Source organism: Leucopleurus acutus (genome assembly GCF_964270905.1).
Source record: "Leucopleurus acutus genome assembly, chromosome: 3".
NCBI lineage: Eukaryota > Metazoa > Chordata > Mammalia > Artiodactyla > Delphinidae > Leucopleurus > Leucopleurus acutus.
Window position 1 is genome coordinate 147,391,217 of NC_139145.1, and position 25,432 is coordinate 147,416,648.

The 25,432-nt window shown below is 42.3% G+C and overlaps 1 protein-coding gene across 5 annotated transcripts in view; it reads left to right on the forward strand.

The window, feature by feature from the left end:
• The window catches only part of PRLR (prolactin receptor), a 171,307-nt gene that overhangs the window by 40,613 nt on the left and 105,262 nt on the right, over positions 1 to 25,432 (forward strand). The window contains exon 2 of one of the 5 annotated variants that reach the window (XM_082836096.1): positions 4,606 to 5,287. The exons of 2 other annotated variants lie outside the window; for them this stretch is intronic. The gene's annotated coding sequence lies outside the window, so the exon portion shown is untranslated. Of the gene's footprint in view, positions 1 to 712; positions 5,288 to 13,142; positions 13,288 to 25,432 lie in introns of those variants that run through there. 2 more of the 5 variants (XM_082836095.1, XM_082836098.1) reach the window with 2 other exon arrangements.

Sequence of the window (25,432 nt, forward strand, 5' to 3'; positions counted from 1 at the left end):
ACCTGCCATTTGTGAGCTGTGGGGCATTAGGGAAGCATTTAACCTCTCTGTGCCTCAGTTTCCACACGTAACATGGGATAATTCTGTTGCCCACCTGTACTAGTTTGCTAGGCCTGCCATGACAAGGTACCACTAACGGAGAGGCTTCAACAACAGAAATGTATTGTCTCACAGTTCTGGAGCCTAGTCACCTGAGATCAGGGTGTTGGCAAGGTTGGTTCCTTTTGAGGGCTATGTGGAAGACTCTACTCCATGCCTGTCACCTAGTTTCTGGGGATTGCTGGCAATCTTTGGTGTCTCCTTTGCTTGTAGATGCATCGCTCCGATATCTGCCTTCACTTTCACGTGACCTCCTCTCCAAATGAGTGTCTACATCTGAATGTCCCATTTGTATAAGGACACCAGTCATTGGATTAGGGTCTGCCTAATGACCTCATTTTTTACTTGATTCCCTCTGTCATGAACCTATCTCTAAACACGGTCACTTTCTGAGGTACTGGGGGATTAGGACTTCAACATATGAATTTGGCGGGGGAGACAATTTAACCCGTCACCCCACCTAACTAGAATTTTCAATGAAAATTAAATGAATTAATGCCTGTAAAACAGTGCCTGGCACTTAGAAGCTCTCAATAATGTTAAATGATGCCTAATGTTAGGTATATATTAGGTTTATATATATGTTAGGTTATTAGGTTTATACCTAATGTTAGGTATAAATTTAAAAACTCCCGGGTTAGTGGATGGCAGGGTTATAATTCAGCCGGTTTGCACCAGTATGGCCTTACCAATTAGTTACCACTTGTGTCTTTTTTTTTTTTTTTTTGTGGTCAGAGCTTATACCGTACCAAGTGAGTATTTTGGATAATACTCTTGGCTAACAGGTGCAAGATGAGAATGTGTAGCTCTAACGAGGTCGGTGCTTTCGCTTCCCTGTTCTCCAAGCTGTGTATACTGGACAATGCAAGTAGCCCAGAGGGGAAAAAAGCAACTCTCATTTTTTTTTAGCAAGGAACCAAAGAAGGCCCTGTCTTCCTGATGAACCCACAAAAGGAAACTTCCCACTGTCATGTCTCAGCCCCGGGGGCTGGGATGGGGCCCGCACCTTGGGCCTTGGAGATGAAGCTTACTGAAGGATGTCATAAATGGGCTGACCCCAGGCTGCCTGGGGGAGCCGCTGACGTGAATGAAAGTGTTTGCTCACCTCAGTTCACATTAGAATGAGCCCTTTAAAAATAATTAAGGTGTGTTGATCTGGTGTGTGGATGGCTAAACAAACCTGGTGGCCCCAGATGAATTCCAGGTAAAGAAGAATAAGAGGAAGTATCAGATGGCCAGCTGCTGAAATCAGCAAGAGCTGGGCCTGGAGGACCCAGTGGCCCCTCTGTAGAGCTTTCTGGGCATCGCGTGGTTCTTCTTCTTAGCAAGCCCCCTGTCCCCTCTTGGCGGCTGCCGTGTGACTGCCGTGGCAGGGGATGAAGGAGACAGCACGGGCCCGGGAGAGGGGGTAGCTGACCCAGGCCAAAGTCAAACTGAGCTGCTGAAGAAGAAAGATTGGGGATATACAGCTTCAGTGGAGGGAAATACCAGAGGTTTTGAAGGGGTAGACTCCCTGACCTCCAAGGCCAAGGCAAGGTCGCTCTCTCCCTCTTGCCCTTCAAATCCCTGTCTGTTTTCAGTAGGTGAATAGGAAGGCTTCTGCACTCCAGTAGGAAAACCCTAGACTGGGAGGCGGGATGCCTGTTGATTCTGCTGCCCCCAGGCTGTGTGACCTTGGGCAAGTGGTTTAACCTTTCTGGGCTCGGTTCCCTCATCTATTATTTGAGGGGCTTGAAGTCATGATAGTCATAGACTCTTCAGGTTAAAAGGGATCTTAGGAATCCAGTCTGATCCATTTGGTAGATAAGGAGCCTAAGGCTGAGAAGTGAAGTGAATGGCTCACAGTCATTGAATTAATGAGGGGACAGGAACCTAGGACTCAGGTGTCCTGACTCCTACCTGGGACCCATTCTGTTAACGACAGTGATCCCTCCTCTGTTTATAGTGTCAGAGTATTTACATTTATGCCTCAGAACAACCTTCTGAGGTAGATATTCTTATACCGATTTTATAAGTAAGGAAACTGGCTTGCCCAAGATTCCCAGCTACTGAGTAGAAGAGCCAGGACTTTGCTAGTTTGGTGCACTTCCTGCTGCACACCAGCTGCCTCCAATTACCCGCAGACAATCCCAGCCACAGGCCACCAACCTCAGCAAGAGCAGGGACCTGATTCTTGAGAGCATATGGGTCCATCTCAGGAGTCGGAACAGGCAAGCAAGCATATTTATTCTCAACAGCAGCAGAAAAGTAATATCCATCTTCCCAATGTGAACTAGTTTGCAACAGATAGATGAGATTTTAAGAAAATGTTACATATGTGACAGTAGAGAGAAACTGTTTCATCAAAAGTGGAGCAAAATGAGTTAGCCAGGTCCACCGTAGGGTAGCAGAGTGGCAGCTGCCTCTCTGCTTCAGCGAGGTTTTTATACTGACTCTCTTGCCCTCACCCTGTCATCCCTGACCTAAAGGGCCAGAGGCACTGGAACACAGGTGTCCCAAGTAGTGCCAGCACCTCTCAGGGTCTTAGGGGAGAGCCGCTCCCTCTGGGTAAACGGAGGCCTCAGTTGAGACACCAGTGCCTCCTCCGGATGGAGAAGAGACACCCTCTGAGCTCACTAAGTTCTCTAAGGTCTCTCCAGGGTGAGTCTAGATGAAGTTTAGGCTTGTTGCTCGGCAGCACCGTCCAGCATTACAGCAAGTCTTGGGCACCAGGTCAGCATCACATCACGCTGAGGTGGGGTTATTGGTACCCATTAGAGCAACACTGCCCAGTAGACCTATAATGTACTAATATGGTTGGGAAAACTTTCCTCTTGCTCCCCGTATTCTGAACAGAAACAGATGCCACAAAATATAACCCCGACTCCCCGACTCCTCAACCCAGCCTCTCAGAAGGGTCAACAGGCTAGTCTTGGAGCCTCAGAGACACCTGGTCAAAGTGGAAACAACTGTTCTCGTCCCTTGATAAGGCTCCACCTCTAGTTCTCGGCAGTGTGTACGTGTAAACAGAATTTCTGCCTTCTACCGGTGTGACTGCCCCCACTAGGAGTTCCAGAATTAATCATTAACAGCCAAAGAAATTCACAGCGAGCAGGGACTTGTGCATTTTCTAGAAGCACGTTTCCATGAGGACTCTGCCCCTATCGGATTCCTCCTCAGGGCCCAGGACAGAGAGACAGAAAAACACTGGGCCTGTCATTTTGGTTAGAATAGACCCAAGCCTAAAACCTCAGGGAGCTCACTTGGAAGATTTTTCTTGGAAGGTAGACTATTTGATTTGACGTCTCAACCAAACAGGTGTTTTGGGAGAATAAAATCACACTAGCTTATAAGGAACTGGGGTAGTCTGGCCTGACTTGGGGAGTATCTAAAGAGAACTTATTCATTGCTCAAGTTAACTCTAAATAATGGTAAGCTCTCAGGTTCATTGGCTACTATACTTACCATGAAATTAACATATCCTGGAATTTTGGTTGGAAGGGATGTGGGAACTCATTTTGTCTTTTCTAAGTATATGGATGAAGTGTCTGACATGAAAGGAAGTTGCAAGTCTAGAGAACAAGAGTAATGACTCGTAGGTCAGTTTGCTTCCTGCCCAAGGAGATCTGATAGCCTAGGGTGCTTTATAATGACTTATATAACAGTTGTTTCTCTAAAGACATTCAAACAGTCCCCTGAATTTTTTTGTGCAAAACAAAACTTTCCTTTATTGAGATAATAAAAAAAGTGCACCTTGGCCTAACTCATACCAAAATATCATCATTCTGAACTCATAGTAACACCTACATTTGCTGAGCATTTACTATATGTGTAGCACTATGCTAAACTGAGCATACAGTCAGGTGACTTACCTCACAGGTGCCTTATGGATACTTGTATTATTTGGAAAACTGAATAAATACATGCAAAGTGCTTAGAATTCCACCACCCCATCTCACCTACAGCCTCAGTGCGTCCCTGTTTTGGCCACATAGAACCACGTCCTGTGAGGAATGGAAGGAGGTCATGTGCAGGCAGGGCTGAACTTACAGGTAGACCCCTATCGCTGAGGATTTCTGTGGTGTGACGGCCCCTGTGCCCACGTCTAATTCATTCTAGTCTACCAGGTTCTACTTTTTTTTTCATCTGAAAGTTTAAGGGAGCCTCACTTAAAGGCAAATACTCTTCTGAGGGATAAGCTTTGAATCAGCCAAACATTATCAGGAATTCTTTTACATCTTCCCACGAAACTAAAAGATCAAGATTATCTAGGTAAGGGCACAAGAAAAGGCCAAGCTGCTGAGGTTGCCTCAGATGGGATGCCTGAGAATTCAGACCATAAGAGGTGGTCATTTGACATCTAGTCTGATCTACTCCAGAGTGAATTTTTCCTATAAGAATGAATTCAGGTCTTCTTGGGTTGCCTTCTTTCAGGTGGGGAAAAAACCCTTATAACCCTGAATGAGTGACTTGGCAAGAGCAGATGGTGGGATCCTTCAAATACCATGCCTGTTCTGTTTTTCTTAGAGATTTATCAGTCTATAACCCTGAGTTTTCAACGCTCCACTCAGTTCTGAGCTCTCTAAATCGAAACAATCACATGCCAACATATGTGTCTACAGCTGACCACAGATGGAGTGACTCAGGACCAGGATTTCATGTGAGCTGTATGGCCCTTCTCCATGCATAAAATAAAAGGGAAAATGCATGGAGTCTAAGGGACCTTGTTTTCTGTGTCCTGGAGACCCTTGGCCTAAATGAAGCAAATGTGATGGGATCCATAGGAGAGAGACATGGGACCTGGGATCAGGCCACACCTTCTGCCCGTGGATGGCATGCCGTAGACCTGCCAGCTTTATTGTAGAACCCAAGACTTAAAGCTAGGACACATTAAGAGCCCTATACCCTGTTCTGTGATGGACCTTGGACAAGGGGCATTGGCAACTCACAGTGTATCCAGTAGGGGGCGACAAGGAAGCAGATTGACAAAACCAGAGAAATGTGAGAAAGAATTGGGATGTTCTTTCCTGTAGAAGAGAAAGCCCCAGAGGAATGGGACGGCTGTCTACTCTTTAAAGCACTCATATAGAAGAGGAAGGAGAGGAATTCTTCTTTGTTCCAACTGTGAAAATTAGGACCAGTGGAAGGAGATTATGGGACAGCCAGGTTTCTCTAGCAGAGCTGTCTGTAGTGCACGAACACTGTGCAGGTTGGTGCCTTTCCTGCTGCTTGATGTGTTGGTTCAGTGGCGGGGGGAGAAGGAGACGCCAGTAGGGGAGGTTGAAGAGGGATGCCTTCCTTTGGGTGGGAGATTGGGCTAGAGATTTACTCAGGTTGTTGCTAATTGTAAAGAGAACGGTTTTATGATTTTTTTGAAGTGGGTGAGCAATAAAGGTGGGTTTATGGTCTCTGTACTCCGCAAACTATCATTTCCCACATTAACTATTTCATGCATGGAAAGCTTGAGAAACAGGAAAGCTAAGAAGTTTGCAGGGTACTTTAAAAATACTTTCTGGGAGGCGACTGGATCACAAAAGGCAGTGCACGGTGTGGGTGAGAGAGTGGGCCGTGAAATCAGAGCCCACAGGGATTCAAATCCTTCCTCTGCCTTCATTAAGCTCCGTGAACTTGGACGGGCCACCTTAGTTATACCTTCACTTGTGTGGCTGTGAGATGGAAAGGTTAACCCTTGCCACCTCCTCCCGTTGTAAGCCTGAAGTCAGTGAATGCACCTAAAATGTGACAACTATGCCAGGTACATAGTGAGCACTCAGTAAAGGTTAGTGATGATTGTTAGACAAGGAGAAATCATTATCATGTCTTAGGTCCATGAGAGAATTTAAACAACAGGGCATCAGCTTGCAACAAAAACGTGTATGTTTCTTTTGATTTGTGATGTCGTGAAAAGGAAGAGTTAAATATGGCTGCTTTTTTGGTAAAAATGGACATTTTTAGGGCCAATTCAGGAGTGATAAATCCTGTAAGTGGAGTGAATGACAGCTGAGCCCCGTGAAGCAATGGAAAAAATAGAGTCCAGTGATTTTTTTTTGAGTAGTGGAGCCCAAAGAGAATGGAAGTGTAGCCAAGTCCCTGGGATTTCCACCGTTTCCTGTGGCTGTATTTTGGCTCCTTGGTTCCCCAAGAGAAATAAAGATCAAGGCTTCATTCAGATTGCTCATCTGCCCCCATGTTGAAAACACAGTAATATCTGGCTGACAACTTAATCATCTCTGCCTTAATTTTTTTTTTTCTTATCCTAAGAGCACCTGCATGACCGGGGGTGGGGGGGAAGAAGAGAAAAAGACAAAAGAGGGTTTAGTTTCTCACCTTGATAATTGCCCGATAATTTGCACTGAGAGGGCTTTTTGGGGTCGATGAGCCATTCATCCCCTTTTGGCTCTTCGAATTTCTCAGGCTGTCATCACTTTTTTAGGCTGGCAGCTAATGAAAGGAAGGGGAGAAAGATTTCAAACATCCCTCTCAGGATATATTATGCAGATCTTGAGATTCTGCCTGTTCATTTAGCCAAATGAAATAGATCTCTGGGGAAATAGCAGAGGTCAGCTGTTGAGCAAAATGTTTTCCAGTCCTGGGAGTTACATCACTTTGTTTCTTTGTGAAATAAGGCAGCTCTGTCCTAACTTTAAGTGATCAATCGCATGTGATAGGACAAGCTTATTTTTCAAGCTCCCAGTAAATACAACAAGGAGACCGCAGACAACTCCGGATGGTCTCTCCGGAAGCTGGATGGTGTCAAGAACGGCCATGTAAATTGCTTCCTTTCTCCCTGGATTGTCTCTAAAACCAATATTATTACAAAATGCTAAGAACGGTTACGCTTCATTAGTGTGGTCCTGAATCCCGATTCAGTGACCGGGTGATACGCCATCATCATCTGCAGTCATGCGCATCTCGTAGGACTCTTCAAACTTATTCCTATCCTCAAATTTTGAGTGCAGACGAAACACGAGCGAGAATCAAGTGTGAGATGAAAGTTGTTTCTCCTGATTGCTTTGTTCTTTCTTTCATTATTTCTTTCTTTTATCACTTATGACACTAGCCATTAAAATCTATCTGCGTGGAAATCTATCCACTATATAGAACACAACATCACTTAATTCATAGAGGGAAAAATATTTCTGGCAATAGTAACATTTAACTCAAGAGGCACTATTTGGCCAGCTAACTTACTGACTTAGACTCAGGCAGAATCAGTGCCCCAGTTTCCTCAGGTCAACAATTATTAGTTGTTCTTTTTGTTTGTTACTTTTTTTGTTTTGTTTTTTTTAATTGAAGTACAGTTGATGTACAATAGTATATATGTTACAGGTGTACAATATAGTGATTCACAATTTTTAAAGGTTATGCCCCCTTTATAGTTATTATAAAATAGTGGCTATATTCCCCGTGATGTACAATATATCCTTGTAGCTTATTGTATACCTAATAGTTTGTACCTCTTAATCCCATACTCCTCTAGTGCCCTTCCCTCCTTCCCTCTCCCTGCTGGTAACCACTAGTTTGTTCTCTTTATCTGTGAGTCTCCTTCTTTTTTTGTTATATTCACTAGTTTGTTGTATATTTTAGATTCCACGTATAAGTGGTATCACACAGTATTTGTCTTTCTCTGTCTCTTTATTTGACCTATAGCACGTATACAGATGGTGGTGAAATTCGGCAGAATTTTCTTCACAAAGATTTTTGTCTGGAAGATTCTGCATACTGACCTGTAACGAATGCCCACGAAGCCTATTGGCGTAAGATTGTGAACCAGCATGTTATGTTCTCACAGATAGAGAATATGTCATGAAAACATTCAGGGTGATGGTAAACACAGGTGGGATGTAGTGTGACATCTTCAAAGTCTCGTCTCAACCACGTGTGATCACTTGTCAACTCTACCTAACAACAGTGACCTTAAGACAGCTGTCAGGACTCCATGGAAGGAGATCTCCAGAAAGAAGAACCTACAGAAACATTTCAGTGAGTGTGGACAGAGGAAGAGAGCATCAGAGCCAACGTCTTGCACACACAGAGCCTGTAGTTGCCAAGGCGCTCTCTCCCTCCTAAGAGCCTTTCCCACTTAGGAAGGCTTTAAGATCTATTCCCCTTAATCATAAAAAAGGAATTTACTGGGTTGAATTATTTGAGTTTTAACTTTATTCCTTATTTCACAAAGGATTGCACATAATCTGTAAATGAGTTCTGATGTTATGAGAACTGAATATTGCAAATGGGTATTATAAAACTTATTAAGAGAGAGGGAAGGATTCTCTTTTAGAAGAATAATACAGTCTGAGTGGCATCTCTCACTTAATGGGCATAGAGATGCCTATTAAGAAATTTTCTTCCTAGAAATGTTTCTGAATTTAATGGGTCCATTAAATAATTCAAAATTAATATAAGTGCACAGCATCTCTGCCCCACTACCTTACTAAAATTAAGGGTGCCAAATCATCCTTCTCTTGCTGTTACTTCACCAGCTGGAGGGTATAGTTCACCCTTGTATTAGACTAACCAATAGGTAGACTCTAATGCCTGACTAATTAGTGCCAGTATTCATCATGACTTTGATAAATCCTAGCCCCTAACGAGATCACTCTTGGCCAGTGGCATTCTAATGTAAAAATTGTTAGTAAAAATTGTTGGACCTTCAACTACATATCCCAGTACAGATATCAGGACAAATTGTCATTTTTATGGAACCTCAAGAATTGAACATTTTAGGACTTAACAGAATGTGCTGCTCAGTGCTTTGCCTGAGGACATACTAATCAACATCATATTCTTAAATACCTACCATATGCCACTGCTTTCAAAAACACTTTCAATCTTGAATTGAGGAGGTAGGAGACACATACTTTCTTTTAAAAAGTAAATAACTGTGCAGAACTATGTGCAATAAATGTCCAAATGAGAAGCATAGAGGAGTGCCATATGAAGTCACTGCGTGACCCCCCCACCCCCGCCAGTGCGCCCTAAGCACTTACAATGATAGATGGTTCTTCATCTGCTCACTTGTGTGTAATTGTACCACCATGCTGGACTGGAAGCTTCATGAGGGCAGGGCCAGTAACTCTGTTATTACCATGTCTGTTCTATTCACCTGGCCTGTATTTAGCAATCAGTAAAAGACTGTCACGCAGATGAAGCTACATAGAGGAAGTAAATATTGAAGGATGCGCAAAATTTTAACACACATGTAAGTTTAATGGCAGGATGAACAGATGAACCAAACCAGGAAGCAAGGATTAGCATGGCAAATATATCCTTTCATTTTCTCAGCAGACATTTGCAGCTCCCTCACCGTGTGCTGGATACTGCGTGGGCAGAATGGGTACCAAGGGGAAGAAACACCATTCCTGTGGGCAGAGGAGAGATTTTGAGACCAGCCCGGATGGTGTGAGGTGGGACGGGGCTGACTGGGATTAGAAATGGTCAGAGCTGTGAGGAATTGAGTTTAGGTGGGAAGAGCCTTGAGAGCTTTGTCCTGAGGACAGGGAAAACCAGTAAAAAATTTAAACTAAGGAAGGTTGAAAAGTTATTGGAAAGGTCCCAGGAGTTCTTATGACATCCTTGCTAGGAGACAAGTTCGTTACTGATGGAAACTTTAGCCAGGATGCACACACTTTAAGAATTGCTATCTCGGGCTTCCCTGGTGGCGCAGTGGTTGAAAGTCCGCCTGCCGATGCAGAGGACACGGGTTCGTGCCCCGGTCCGGGAAGATCCCACATGCCGCGGAGCGGCTGGGCCCGTGAGCCATGGCCGCTGAGCCTGCGCGTCCGGAGCCTGTGCTCCGCAACGGGAGGGGCCACGGCAGTGAGAGACCCGCGTACCGCAAAAAAAAAAAAAAAAAAAAGAATTGCTATCTCAAAACTTTCCATGAGATATATATTCACCCAGTCAGAATTTCCAGGGCTGGATTATATTTGCACTTCTATTTCATTTTTACTTAACCAGTATGTTAATAGTAACAGTGATTTGTAATGTTCTCATAAATACAGCTTCTTTCTTTAAATATTGTATTTCTAAGAAGCTTTAGGGCATTGTTAAAATGTGGTTTGAATATATTCATAGACAAAAGTCTTTTCTAGCAGACTACACTTTCATTTCATAATATAATTCAATGGAATAATGGAACTTTCATCATAGAGCACACTTTGCTAGAATTCATCCGCTCCATTATATTTATGTAAAGTCACACAGTGTAACAACGAACATCAATAACTAAACCACCCCTTCCCAATACTGTGTCCTATGGAACATACAGTGAATTTTTGCATTTTGTATAGGCAGCCAGATTTTAACAGTGTATATTCTGGTTGCAATCTAGTTCCTTCACAGGTCACATAATTATGCTTGGGCCCCATGAATCATGCGAACTATAGCTAACGGCACAGATATACACCACCTTGATATGAGGTGTTTATGACATATAAGAGCCAAGTGTATTTGGCTTCTAAGGGCAAGTGGGAAGATGGAGAAGGTCCAGTGTGGAAATGTGCCTTAATATCATCTTTCCTGAAGGCTTAGTTTGCAACCAGTGGCAAAAATCTGGTTTCAAGAAGGTTAAACTTGGGGCTTCCCTGGTGGTGCAATGGTTGAGAGTCCGCCTGCCGACACAGGGGACACGGGTTCGTGCCCCGGTCCGGGAAGATCCCACATGCCGCAGAGCGGCTGGACCCGTGAACCATGGCCGCTGAGCCTGCGCGTCCAGAGCCTGTGCTCCGCAACGGCAGAGGCCACAGCAGTGAGAGGCCCGCGTACCGCAAAAAAGAAAACGTTAAGCATAAAGTTACAACATGATCCAGCAATTCCAATACTAAGTATGTACCCCCCAAATTGAAAACAGATACACAAACAAATATGTGTACATGAATGTTCATAGCAGCACTATTCACACTATCCAAAAGGAAGAAACAACACAAATGTCTATCATCGGATAAAAGGGTAAACAAAATGTAATGATCCAGACAATGGAACAGTATTCAGCCATAGAAAGGAATGAAATACCAATACGTATTATGACGTAGATGGATCTCAAAAATATTATGCAAAGTGAGAGGATCCAATCACAGAACACTGTCTATTTGCTGATTCCATTTATATAAAATGTCCAGAATAGGTAAATCCGTAGAGACGAAAAGTAGATTACTGGTTGCCAGGAGCTTGTGGAGCGGGTCATGGGGAGAAGCACCTATCGATGTTATAGGGTTTCTTTTGGTTGTGATAAAAATGTTCTGAAATTGATTGTAGTGATGGACGCTCAACCTTGAGAACATACCAAAAAAACACTGACTTGTGTGCTTTAAAAAGGCGAATTTTGTGGTATGTGAATTATTTCTTCATTTAAAAAATTAAAAAGGACTTTTAAAAAGACGAAACTTGGAATCGTTGATGGTTTTTTGAAGCAGATGAGCAGGTAGTGAAATTAGTTCTTGGTTTGGGGGAAAGCCATGAAAAAAGATTGTAATTGGGAGAAGTTATAAACAAAGAGATGGATGAGTCAAAGAAGACTGGGAAAGAATTTGATGATAACAAGAGACAGTACACAGGGAGACTAAGTTGAGGTTTATGAAAACAATCAGACAGATTATATGAGGAGGGTGTGTGTGTGTATTTGTAATATATATATGCACATATATAATATTATACCTTAGATGCTATAGTATATCATTTTATATATATATATAATATATATATATAAAATGTATATATATTCACATGGGGAAAATTCTCAAAAATATACCACCCAAATGTTAACAGCAGTTGTCCCTGTTTAGTGGGATTTTGGGTGATTTAATTCCTCTTCTTCCTTTTGCTTCTCAGTATTCTCTTACTTTGTGTGCAGTGATCATAGAGTAATAGTTAAGTAGGAAGTGAAAAAAGTGAGTGTGGAAGACTGTTGCTTGAGAAAGTACACTCTCTGATCAGACCAAGAAAGTAGGGGCAGTTTTTGAAGTCTTACTAACTAATAATGCCCTACGTGAGAAGACTTGTCATCACATTGGGAGAAAACAGAGTAAGGTGGGCATCACTGCAGAAGACTTTGGCATGGCAAGGCCTCTGAAATGCTAATGCTTAAAAGGCTTGTTCTTAGAAATTCTGGAGGCAAAGCGTACAACAGTCTTTTTCCCCTTGTTTACCAGGTTCTCCCTTGGTTTGAGGCATCCGTATGTATACTCCATATAAGCCACTAGGTACTTGGCCTATTACAGATCTATCTATGTATCTATCTATGTGTCTGTGTTTCTATGTATCTATCATCTATGTATCTATCTATCTATCTATCTTTAATCTTATTATGTCTACAAGGCAGTTGACACCTAAAAGTCATGAAACTTAATTTGCTAAGTCATAAAATAATTTTAAAATCACGCTTAAGATTATACACATGCCAGGCCCTTCACCTGAGCTGAGCATCTATCATTGACTAAGCCAGACCCCTTCTTGCATCTATGAGCTTACAGTCTAGTCAAGCAGGAGCCAGGAAGAAGCTAGTCCACATATGACAAGTCCCACGGGCTTTGTGGAGCTCAGGGTGGGGCTCTTACCCATAATCTCCAGTCTGAAGCTGGAGGGGAGAGACAAGGGCCTCATCTTGGAGGAGTTCACAAGGGTAAAGTCAAGTTGATAGGTCCCAAAACAGGTTATGGAAACAAGGGCCTGGTCAGACAATAGGAGCCAAGAGGTGGAGCCCAAACAGAGTGGCTTCTACGTGGGGCAGAGGCAAAGGGTTCCCTGGAAAAGGAGGTGGAAGAAAGGGAGTGACAGAGGATGGGGCAAAATGGCAGGGTCTCTGCATCTGGGCCTGGCTTTGAGCTAGAGGAGGTTCACAGCAGCATTGTTTGTAAGAAAAAAATGTGGGAAACACCCATCAACAGGAATGAACAACTTGATTGGGGGCGTGGGGTTCAAATCATCATGGAAAATTAATAAACCAGAACAGCATGGGTCAACATAGGAAATGAAGAGAAACAAAAAACTACCCTTAAAAGGAACTCATAGTGACAATCATTTCTTTCTTTCCCTTTTCTTTCACAATTTGTTTGCTGAAACATCAGTTGACGTGTCTTTCGGTTGAATGTGACACGTCTTTTTGAAGGAACAAGAGGCAGACAAGTTTCAGCTGCCAAAAATAAAAGAGAAACTGGGAAGAATTTAACTTCTGAACTAGAAGGTCATTCTTGCCAGCGGCCTTTGAGGAGGGTAAGGTTCTGCATTTTGTTTCCCAATTTTTTTTTCCTTAAATAAATAGCCATGGAATTCAGCCCAGTCTTGCCCCTTGAGTTCTTAAATGATTCTGCCAAATCCCTTAGAATTGAGTTGTGCAGGGTCCAGGAGACCTGCTTTGGCTCCTTCTCCTTCGCTGGAATGACTCTCCCTAGGGAACCAGATCAAAGCTAAGAGAAAAGGCAGGTGATGAAAGGATCCTGTGCCTAAAATAATAATTTCGTTTTGTCTGCCTGCCATCCCACCATCACAGTGAGGGATTTCTAGATTGTAAGAGGCCCTCATAAAGATGAACCCAGCCCTGAAAGATATTGAACTTTATCAGCCGGCATCCAGGTGAAAGTCCCTGGAGATCAAGACTGATAAATAAACCACAGATGGGATGTGGGGTGGGGATGAGGAAAGAGGGGTGGGAGACAGAGCTAGGACAAAAGGGGCAATAAGTGTGAATAAGACCTACTTCCCCAACCAGTCAAGTTTCTCCAGGGCTCACATTTCTGGAGACCATCTTAAGAACAATTGCAGCAACAAACAACAGCTAGCCAAGCCGAATGTAAGTTGGTACAGCCACTGTGGAAAACAGTATGGAGGTTCCTCAGAAAACTAAAAATAGAATTACCATATGATCCAGCAATCCCACTCCTGGGCATATATCTGGAGAAAACTATAACTCAAAAAGATACATGCAACCCCCACGTTCATAGCAGTACTATTCACGATAGCCAAGACATGTAAGCCACGTAAATGTCCATCAACAGATGAATGGATGAAGAAGATGGGGTACATATATACAATGGAATATTAGCCATAAAAAAGAACAAAATAATACCATTTGCAGCAACATGGATGCAACTAGAGATTATCATACTAAGTGAAGTAAGTCAAAAAGAGAAAGACAGGGCTTCCCTGATGGCGCAGTGGTTGAGAGTCCGCCTGCCGATGCAGGGGACACGGGTTCGTGCCCTGGTCCGGGAAGATCCCACATGCCGCGGAGCAGCTGGGCCCGTGAGCCATGGCCGCTGAGCCTGCGCGTCCGGGGAGAGGGTCAGGGGAGGGAAGTTGGGATTAGCAGATGTAAGCTTTTATATATAGAATGGATAAACAACAAGATCCTACTGTATAGCACAGGGAACTATATTCATTATCCTATGATAAACCATAATGGAAAAGAATATTAAATATATATATATATGTATGTATGTATAACTGAATCACTTTGCTGTACAGCAGAAATTAACATAACATTGTAAATCAACTATACTTCAATTTAAAAAAATTAAAACTTAAAAAGAAAGCCAGGCAATAAATAAATAAGAGAAAAAGAAAATCTAAACCACACAGCCTAAGTATCAGAAACTTTCTTATTATCCACAAAGTTAAAGCAAAAATGAATTGGTTACATTTTCGTAGACTCCTTTCCTGAACCAGAAGCCATTTCTGCTTCAATAAAAATATTAACTTTTTCCTCAGAACAAATCAAGTCCTGTCACTCTGGAGGACAAAGTGCTTCCAGCAGTGAAAGCAGACACGAGGCTCCACTATGGGTCGCGGTCAGCAGGGTCCATCCAGTGTGGGGAGGGACCTCTTGCTGCTGCGGAAACTGGGGAGACTGGAGTGGTCCTCACACCACAGGGGCCCTGCAGGGACAGGGCAGTTTGAGAAGGGCTCCATGGTGTGAGAAGACCATTCAGAACCACAGGAGAATAGAGTATCAGGGTGAGAACAGTTCTACCCCAACTCCCAAAGGGAGAATTGTGCTGAAAGGACCAACTGGAGGGAAGCAATGACCTTCAGGCAGCCCCAGGTGACCTCACAGTAGTGCAGCAGGGGGAATAATGCCCAAAACATTCCTTCCTTCCCTCCATCTCCTGCCAAGGCTGCCTGTGGGCCAAATTCATCCTAGAAGTCAGAAGGCAAGAGAGCCCCTCGAAGCAATCCAGATAGCCAGAGCAGGAAGCATCATTTTAGCTATTCTAGAAGCATACTCCTCACAGGCACCTCAGCCCCTCTTGGTAAACAACCTGCTTGCTGTGGTTGGGGGAGAAGAAATAGACAGTTTGTTTTTTGTTTGTTTGTTTATTTTTTAACGCCTTTATTGGAGTATAATTACTTAACAATGTTGTGTTAGATTCTGCTGTATAACAAAGTGAATCAGCTAGATGCATACATATATCCCCATATCTCTTCCCTCTTGCATCTCCCTCCCACCCTCCCTATCCCACCCCTCTAGGTGGTCACAGAGCACCGAGCTGATCTCCCTGTGCTATGCGGCTGCTTCCCACTAACTATCTATTTTACATTTGGTAGTGTATATGTGTCCATGCCACTCTCTCACTTCATCCCAGCTTACCCTTCCCCCTCACCATGTCCTCAAGTCCATTCTCTACACCTGTGTCTTTATTCCTGACCTGCCCCTAGATTCCTCAGAACATTTTTTTTTTAGATTCCATATATATGTGTTAGCATACGGTACTTGTTTTTCTCTTTATGACTTACTTCACTCTGTATGACAGTCTCCAGGTCCATCCACCTCACCAAAAATAACTCAGTTTCGTTTCGTTTTATGGATGAGTAATATTCCATTGTATATATGTGCCACATCTTCTTTATCCATTCATCTGTCGATGGACACTTAGGTTGCTTCCATGTCCTGGCTATTGTAAATAGTGCTGCAATGAACATTGTGGAACATGACTCTTTGTGAATTATGGTTTTCTCAGGGTATATGCCCAGGAGTGGGATTGCTGGGTCATATGGTAGCTCTATTTGTAGTTTTTTCAGGAACCTCCATACTGTTCTCCATAGTGGTTGTATCAATTTACATTCCCACCAAAAGTGAAAGAGGGTTCCCTTTTCTCCACACCCTCTCCAGCATTTATTGATCGTAGATTGTTTGATGATGGCCATTCTGACTGGTGTGAGGTGATACCTCATTGTAGTTTTGATTTGCATTTCTCTAATGATTAGTGATGTTGAGCATCCTTTCATGTGTTTGTTGGCAATCTGTATATCTTCTATGGAGAAATGTCTATTAAGGTCTTCTGCCCATTTTTGGATTGGGTTGTTTGTTTTTTAGATATAGAGCTGCATGAACTGCTTGTATATTTTAGAGTTTAATCCTTGGTCAGTTGCTTCATTTGCAAATATTTCCTCCCATTCTGAGGGTTGTCTTTTCATCTTGCTTATGGTTTCTTTTGCTGTACAAAAGCTTTTCAGTTTCATTAGGTCCCATTTGTTTGTTTTTATTTCCATTTCTCTAGGTCAAAAATGATCTTGCTGTGATTTATGTCATAGAGTATTCTGCCTATGTTTTCCTCTAAGAGTTTTATAGCGTCTGGTCTTACATTTAGGTCTTTAATCCATTTTGAGTTTATTTTTGTGTATGGTGTTAGGGAGTGTTCTAATTCCATTCTTTTACATGTAGCTGTCCAGTTTTCCCAGCAGCACTTATTGAAGAGGCTGTCTTTTCTCCATTCTTGCCTCCTTCATCAAAGATAAAGTGACCATATGTGTGTGGGTTTATCTCTGGGCTTTCTATCCTGTTCCATTGATGTATATTTCTCTTTTTCTGCCACTACCATACTGTCTTGATTACTGTAGCTTTGTAGTATAGTTTGAAGTCTGGGAGCCTGATTCCTCCAGCTCCATTTTTCTTTCTCAATATTGATTTGGCTATTTTGAGGTCTTTTGTGTTTCCATACAAATTGTGAAATTTTTTGTTCTAGTTCTGTGAAAAATGCCATTGGTAGTTTGATAGGGGTTGCATTGAATCTGTAGATTGCTTTGGGTAGTATAGTCATTTTCACAATGTTGATTCTTCCAATCTAAGAACATGGTATACCTCTCCATCTGTTTGTATCATCTTTAATTTCTCTCATAAATGTCTTATAGTTTTCTGCATACACGTCTTTTGTCTCCTTAGCTAGGTTTATTCCTAGTTATCTTATTCTTTTTATTGCAGTGGTAAATGGCTGTGTTTCCTTAATTTCTCTTTCAGATTTTCATCATTAGTGTATAGGAATGCAAGAGATTTCTATGCATTAATTTTGTATCCTGCTAACTCACCAAATTCATTGGTTAGTTCTAGCAGTTTTCTGGTAGCATCTTTAGGATTCTCTATGTATAGTATCATGTCATCTGCAAACAGTGACAGCTTTACTTCTTCTTTTCCGATCTGGGTTCCTTTTATTTCTTTTTCTTCTCCGATTGCTATGGCTAAAATTTCCAAAACTATGTTGAATAATAGTGGTGAGAGTGGACAACCTTGTCTTTTTCCTGATCTTAGAGGAAGTGGTTTCAGTTTTTCACCATTGAGAACGATGCTGGCTATGGGTTTGTCATATATGGCCTTTATTATGTTGAGGTAAGTTCCCTCTATACCTCGTGGTTTATCAATTTTGTTTATCTTCTCAACGAACCAGCTTTTAGTTTTATTGATTTTAGCTATAGTTTCCTTCATTTCTTCTTCATTTATTTCTGATCTGATCTTTATGATTTCTTTCCTTCGGCTAACTTTGGGGATTTTTTTGTTCTTCTTCCTCTAATTGCTTTAGGTGTAAGGTTAGGTTGTTTATTTGAGATGTTTCTTGTTTCTTGAGGTAGAATTGTATCACCATAAACTTCCCTCTTAGAACTTCTTTTGCTGCACCTCATAGGTTTTGGGCCATCATGTTTTCATTGTCATTTGTTTCTAGGTATTTTTTGATTTCCTCTTTGATTTCTTCAGTGATCTCTTGGTTATTTAGTAGTGTATTGTTTAGCTTCCATATGTTTGTATTTTTTACAGATTTTTTTCCTGTAATTGATATCTAGTCTCCTAGCATTGTGGTTGGAAAAGATACTGATATTATTTAAATTTTCTTAAATTTACCAAGGCTTGATTTGTGACCCAAGATATGATCTATCCTGGAGAATATTCCATAAGCACTTGAGAAGAAAATGTATTCTGCTGTTTTTGGATGGAATGTCCTATAAATATCAATTAAGCTCATCTTGTTTAATATGTCATTTAAAGCTTGTGTTTCCTTATTTATTTTCATTTTGGATGACCTGTCCGTTGGTGAAAATAGGGTGTTAAAGTCCCCTACTATGATAGTGTTACTGTCGATTTCCCCTTTTATGGCTGTTTGCATTTGCCTTATGTATTCAGGTGCTCCTATGTTGGGTGCATAAATATTTACAATTATTATCTCTTCTTCTTGGATTGATCCCTTGAGCATTATGTAGTGTCCTTCTTTGTCTCTTGTAATAGTCTTTATTTTAAAGTCTATTTTGTCTGATATGAGAATTGCTACTCCAGCTTTCTCCTGATTTCCATTTGCATGGAATATCTTTTTCCCTCCCCTCCCTTTCAGTCTGTACGTGTCGCTAGGTCTGAAGTGGGTCTCTTGTAGACAGCATATATACAGGTCTTGTTTTTGCCTCCATTCAGCCAGTCTATGTTTGTTTGGAGAATTTAATCCATTTACATTTAAGGTAATTATCAATACGTATGTTCCTATTACCATTTTCTTAATTGTTTTGGGTTTGTTATTATAGGTCTTTTCCTTCTCTTGTGTTTCCTGCCTAGAGAAGTTCTTTAGCATTTGTTGTAAAGCTGGCTTGGTGGTGCTGAATTCTCTTAGCTTTTGCTTCTCTGTAAAGGTTTTAATTTCTCTGTCGAATCTGAATGAGATCTTTGCTGGGCACAGTAATCTTGGTTGTAGGTTTTTCCCTTTCATCACTTTAAATATGTCCTGCCACTGCCTTCTGGCTTGCAGAGTTTCTGCTGAAAGATCAGCTGTTAGCCTTATGGGGATTCCCTTGTATGTTATTTGTTGCTTTTCCTTGCTGCTTTTAATATTTTTTCTTTGTATTTAATGTTTGAAAGTTTGATTAATATGTCTTGGTGTGTTTCTCCTTGGATTTATCCTATATGGGACACTCTGCATTATCTGGACTTGATTGATTATTCCCTTTCCCATATTAGGGAAGTTTTCAGCTATCATCTCTTCAAATATTTTCTCAGTCCCTTTCTTTTTCTCTTCTTCTGGGACCCCTATAATTCGAATGTTGGTTTGTTTAATGTTGTCCCAGAGGTCTCTGAGACTGTCCTCAATTCTTTTCATTCCTTTTTCTTTATTCTGCTCTGTGGTTGTTATTTCCACTACTTTATCTTCCAGGTCACTTATCTGTTCTTCTGCCTCAGTTATTCTGCTATTGATTCCTTCTAGAGAATTTTTAATTTCATTTGTTGTGTTGTTCCTCATTGTTTGTTTTCTCTTTAGTTCTTCTAGGTCCTTGTGAAATGTTTCTTATATTTCCTCCATTCTCTTTCCAAGATTTTGGATCATTTTTACTATCATTGCTCTGAACGTTTTTTCAGGTAGACTGCCTATTTCCTCTTCATTTGCTTGGTCTGGTGGGTTTTTACTTTGCTCCTTCATCCGCTGTGTTTCTCTGTCTTCTCATTTTGCTTAAGTTACTGTGTTTTGGGTCTCCTTTTCACAGACTGCAGGTTTGTAGTTCCCGTTGTTTTTGGTGTCTGCCCCCAGTGGCTAAGGTTGGTTCAGTGGTTTGTGTAGGCTCCCTGGTGGAGGGGATTGGTGCCTGTGTTCTGGTGGATGAGACTGGATCTTGTCTTTCTGATAGGTAGGACCATGTCCAGTGGTGTATTTTGGGGTCTCTGTGAACTTATTATGATTTTAGGCAGCGTCTCTTCTAATGGGTGGGGTTATGTCCCTGTCTTGTTAGTTGTTTGGCATAGGCTGTCCAACACTGGAGCTTGCTGGTCGTTGAGTGGAGCTGGGTCTTAGCGTTGAGATGGAAGTGTCTGGGAGAGCTCTCGCCAATTGATATTACATGGGGCCTGGAGTTCTCTGGTGGTCCAATGTCCTGAACTTGGCTCTCCTACCTCAGAGGCTCAGGCCTGACACCCAGCCAGAGCACCAAGACCTTGTCAGTCTCATGGCTCAGAAGAAAAGGGAGAAAAAAAAAAGAGAAAGAAAAAAAAATAAAATAAAGTTATTAAAATAAAAAATATTATTTAAAAAATTAAGAAGTAATATGAAAAAGAAGAGAGCAATAAAACCAATAAATAAATCCAGCAATGATAACAAGCACTAAAACCTATACTAAGATAAACCTAAAAATCTGAAACTAGTCTGTCGTAGATACAAACCCCAAGTCTACAGTTGCTCCCAACATCCACTGCCTGAATTTTGGTTGATTCATTGTCTTTTTAGGTATTCCACAGATGCAGGTACATCAGGTTGACTGTGGAGATTTAATCTGCTGCTCCTGAGGCTGCTGGGAGAGATTTCCCTTTCTCTTCTTTGTTCACACAGTTCCTGGGGTTCAGCTTTGTATTTGGCCCCGCCTCTGCGTGTAGGTCGCCTGAGGGCGTCTGTTTTTGCCCAGCCAGGAGAGGGTTAAAGAAGCGGCTGATTCGGGGGCTCTGGCTCACTCAGGCCAGAGGGGAGGGAGGGGTACGGTTGCAGGGCAAGCCTGCAGTGGTAGAGGCCGGCGAGACGTTGCAACAGCCTGAGACACACCACGTATTCTCCCGGGGATGTTGTCCCTGGATCACGGGACCCTGGCAGTGGCGGGCTGCACAGGCTACCAGGAGGGGAGATGTGGATAGTGACCTGTGCTCGCACACAGGCTTCTTGGTGGCTGCAGCAGCAGCCTTAGTGTTTCATGCCCATCTCTGGGGTCCGTGCTGATAGCCACAGCTCTGATTCCCCTCTCCTCACACAGCCTGAAACAACGGTCTCTTGCCTCTTATGCAGTTCCAGACTGTTTCCCAGACTCCCTCCCGGCTACCTGTGGTGCACTAGCCCCCTTCAGGCTGTATTCATGCAGCCAACTCCAGTCCTCTACCTGCGATCCGACCGAAGCCCGACCCTCAGCTCCCAGCACCCTCCCGCCCCGGCGGGTGAGCAGACAAGCCTCTCGGGCTGGTGTGTTAGTCAGCACCGATCCTCTGTGCGGGAATCTCTCTGCTTTGCCCTCCGCACCCCTGTTGCTGTGCTCTCCTCCGCGGCACCGAAGGTCCCCCGCTCCAACACCCGCAGCCTTCGCCCGCGAAGGGGCTTCCTAGTGTGTGGAAACTTTTCCTCCTTCACAGCTCCCTCCCACTGGTGCAGGTACCGTTCCTATTCTTTTGTCTCTGTTTATTCTTTTTTCTTTTGCCCTACCCAGATACGTGGGGGTTTCTTGCCTTTTGGGAGGTCTGAGGTCTGCCAGCGTTCAGTAGGTGTTCTGTAGGAGTTGTTCCACATGTAGATGTATTTCTGGTGTATCTGAGGGGAGGAAGGTGATCTCTGCATCTTACTCCTCCACCATCTTGAAGGTCTCCCGCGGATAGTTTGTTTTTTATATTACCATAACTTATTGAATACGTAGTACAGCTTTGCTCTGGTTTAAGAAACCCTGGTGTTTCGAAACACACACTTAGATGAGATTATTTACACCAAGGAAAAGAAACCTTTACTTTTTCAAAATGAAGTTTCTTTAAAAGCTATTTCCCAGAGTGAGTGGAACCAAGGGCTTATTTAGAAACTCTGGTGGTCCCTAGGGAAGACGTTTTAAGAAAGGCCCCTTTGGGCTTCCCTGGTGGTGCAGTGGTTGAGAGTTTGCCTGCCAATGCAGGGGACACGGGTTCGAGCACTGGTCTGGGAGGATCCCACATGCTGTGGAGCAACTAGGCCCGTGAGCCACAACTACTGAGCCTGCGCGTCTGGAGCTTGTGCTCCGCAACAAGAGAGGCCGCGACAGTGAGAAGCCTGCACACCGCGATGAAGAGTGGCCCCCGCTTGCCACAACTAGAGAAAGCCCTCACACAGAAACGAAGACCCAACACAGCCAAAAATAAATAAATAAATAAATTTTTAAAAAAAGGCCCCTTCACCTAATGTATATGATGAGCTTCTAATGATGCCTGAAGTCTGTTCCCACCAGCAGATCAGTTCTTTTCCTGAGATTCAAATTTTGCAATCAAAATCCACAGCCTACACACTGCTGCTTGTATTGTAGCACATAGCATATATCCTATCACTTCAATTTGGGTGATTTCTTAAATGGATTATGGGATCATAACTGTATGTTCTCAACAGAACCTCTTGACTAAGCCAAAATTTTACATTCTTCTAAACCTCCATGAATCAGTTTTCCTTAGTGATATTCTGTAACACTACACCGTAGGAAATTAAGTGGCAGCATCTGAAAGAAATACTCTCCCTATCATAGAGACTGAGCCTTAGACTAAAACATTAGGCAGCACACAGGAAACTCACGCTATAGATGAATTCAGAGAAGTGCTTCAGGCTGCTTGCATTTAGGAGTGCTAAGTGCAGACTCTGCAAGCAAAGTGGCCACCGTGAAAGAGCACACTGTGGAGAAGTGGAAAGCATTCCATACCACCTGATGATCTGTGAGTACTAAGTGGTATCTAGGAGTTGTGTGATAATTCAGAAAGTTTCGGGTAACAAACAAAGTGGAAGCCAGTCTAGTGGGTAGTGGTAAATCAGTAATTGATTTGAGATCTTTCACAATATTGCCTCATAAGGGTCTTTAGTAAAGTTGTTTCAGTGACCACACCGCTCTCCAAGATGGCCATGGTCAAACAAGAGGTACTGTGAATGTCATGGGGGGATATGCAGTGTGGCTCCTTGGTGGTTAAGCTCTCGGTACAGATCCATTTCACGCTACTATGAATTCATGTCTTCATTATTAATTTACATCATTAGGACTCCTGCTGTTCCAAAGTCACTGTCTTGAGATTTCCTGGACCATTCTCAGGAATCAGAAGCTGGTGTACAGAAATTGATATTTTTATATCGACCCAATTATCACACCAAGTACTTATAAGCATGAAATGTCTTTTTGCCTTAGTGAGAAACTAATAAAGAAAACCTTGAATATCTAATAAAATAAAATCTTTCTGTATAGATTATGGATAATAGAGCCACACGGTCAGGTGGAGACTCTGATACACTTTCCATCTACATTTGACAAGCCTCCACACTGTGCCTTGGGTCATTCAATTCCTCGTTGATCTTCCTGGAAGAAAAGTCTATGCAAAACTTAGCACTGATCAAACTAATATGAGATCGATTAGCTACACTGCTACTGCAGGAAATCATCCTTAGTACGAGACCTCTAATTGATTACTGATGTATCACCACCCACTAGAATTGGTTTCTTAGTCATCATTTAATGAAGGGCTTTCAGTTAAGCACTTGAGAAAAAGAATTTGCTCTGCCTCTGCAATCATCCAGAGCGTCATGAAGACCCTGCTTTCCAGGATCTGAGTTGTGGGATCCTGATTCACTGGCAGTCTGACCAAGATACGAACAGAGGACAAACTTGTGGGCTTATATCGAAGTCCTCTATCAACATTATATATCAATTAAATAAAGGAAATGTCAAATTGGAACACGTAGCATCATTTTGTCAAATCTGCAGCGTGTCAATCCGTGATGTAGTCACACCATAAATAAAACAAGATCTTCAAAAGTCCCAGGGCTACTTAATTCTGCCATTTTTTTTTTCAGAAAGGACAACCATTTCTCGGCCTTTTCATTGCTTCTCTTGGAATGAAATATTTCTATTATTTTCAGTTCAAAATATGATCTAATTTCCATTGTAATTTCTTCTTAGACTGATGGGTTTATTAAAAGTAAATATTTGATTTGTAGATGTTTGGGGAGTTTCTAGTTATGTCTCTGATATTGATTCCTAACTTAATTATATCACAGTTTTCCTTGTACGATACTTCTACATAGTAATCAATCAGTAAATATTTGATGCAGGCATGAATGAATGAATGAAATTCTCAGGAATGTGAGAGCCAGAGAAACCAGAAGTTTAAAAAGTTAGGAAACTTTGGTATTTGAAGAGCATTAGGAAATTAACATAAACCTTCTCTGCTATTATAATGGAAATCTGTGATTCAATTACATGTAGGATTTCAGGAATACATATGCTTCATGTAGGCAAATACATCCCCAGGTAGCATTTACCATGTTTCTGACCCTTTGCTTTGCAAATTCCACTCTGAGAGTGAAACCTTGAACAGAACTAAAAGGAGGCATAGCCCTCCCTCCTTCAGCTCATGTTCATGTTCATAGAAGCCCTTCTTTTACGTGGCCTCAATGCATGTTTCACTTCGTCATTATCTCACATTCTGGCTCCTCCTCAGGAAGTGGTGTTCATCTGGATCTGTTGAGTTCCAGGGTTTGGGCAAAACAAATCCCACATCACTCTGGCAGGCTTTCCAGAAGGCTCAGGACGTTGTTGTCTGGGTAGTGCAAATAAGTCCAGGGGACTCCCAATTGCAGAGGAAAGTCTGATCCAACAAGTCCAAGTGGTAGACAATATAGACGTGTTCACTTAAGGTGTCCATTGAAATATACCACTGTACCCTTTTCCCACTCACATGGCAATGAGTCTTAAAAATAGTTAATCATCTGAGTTACAAGCTGTCAAAATGGAGGTGGGGTAGAGGAAACGGCCCAGTATACACAGAGACTAGGCATATGGAGAGGTAGAACCTGAATGCAGTCCTACAACCAGTGTGCTGCTCACCTTGGGCAGGTCCCTCCCCTCCCTGGCCTCCTTTTCATCATCTGGAATATACAACAGCTGGACCACTCACCTCTGAGATCCCTGTCAACTCTGAACCTCTGATTCGAGAAGTATTGTCTTCTGAAACTGCAGTTCCTAGCAAGAATCTCCTCAAAAGTTTGAGTATGTAATTACATACTTAGTATTCTCACAGAGTTTCATATCCAGTGAAATTCATTTTTATGCTACTTTTGTATTCCTGCTTATTTTGAGTGGAAAAATCCTTGTATACACTTCCTCAAAACATGGATGAGAAAATAGGAGAAGTGAACCGTAGAGGCCAACAGTCTCCTTTGGTTAAAGACAAGGTTGGGGCCAATCAATGTGGGCTATTTGAGCTTTGTGGTTTGTTTTGGGGACTAAGCTTGAATTTGAGATCTTTTGTGATCTATCAGAAATGTTAACTGATACTGAAGCTTATGAACAGTGATGCTGAGTTAGATTTTATCTTGTGCTGCACTTAAATTGTAAGCAGAACTTTTTTCACCGCAATCCTTAACAAGCCTTTTGTTAC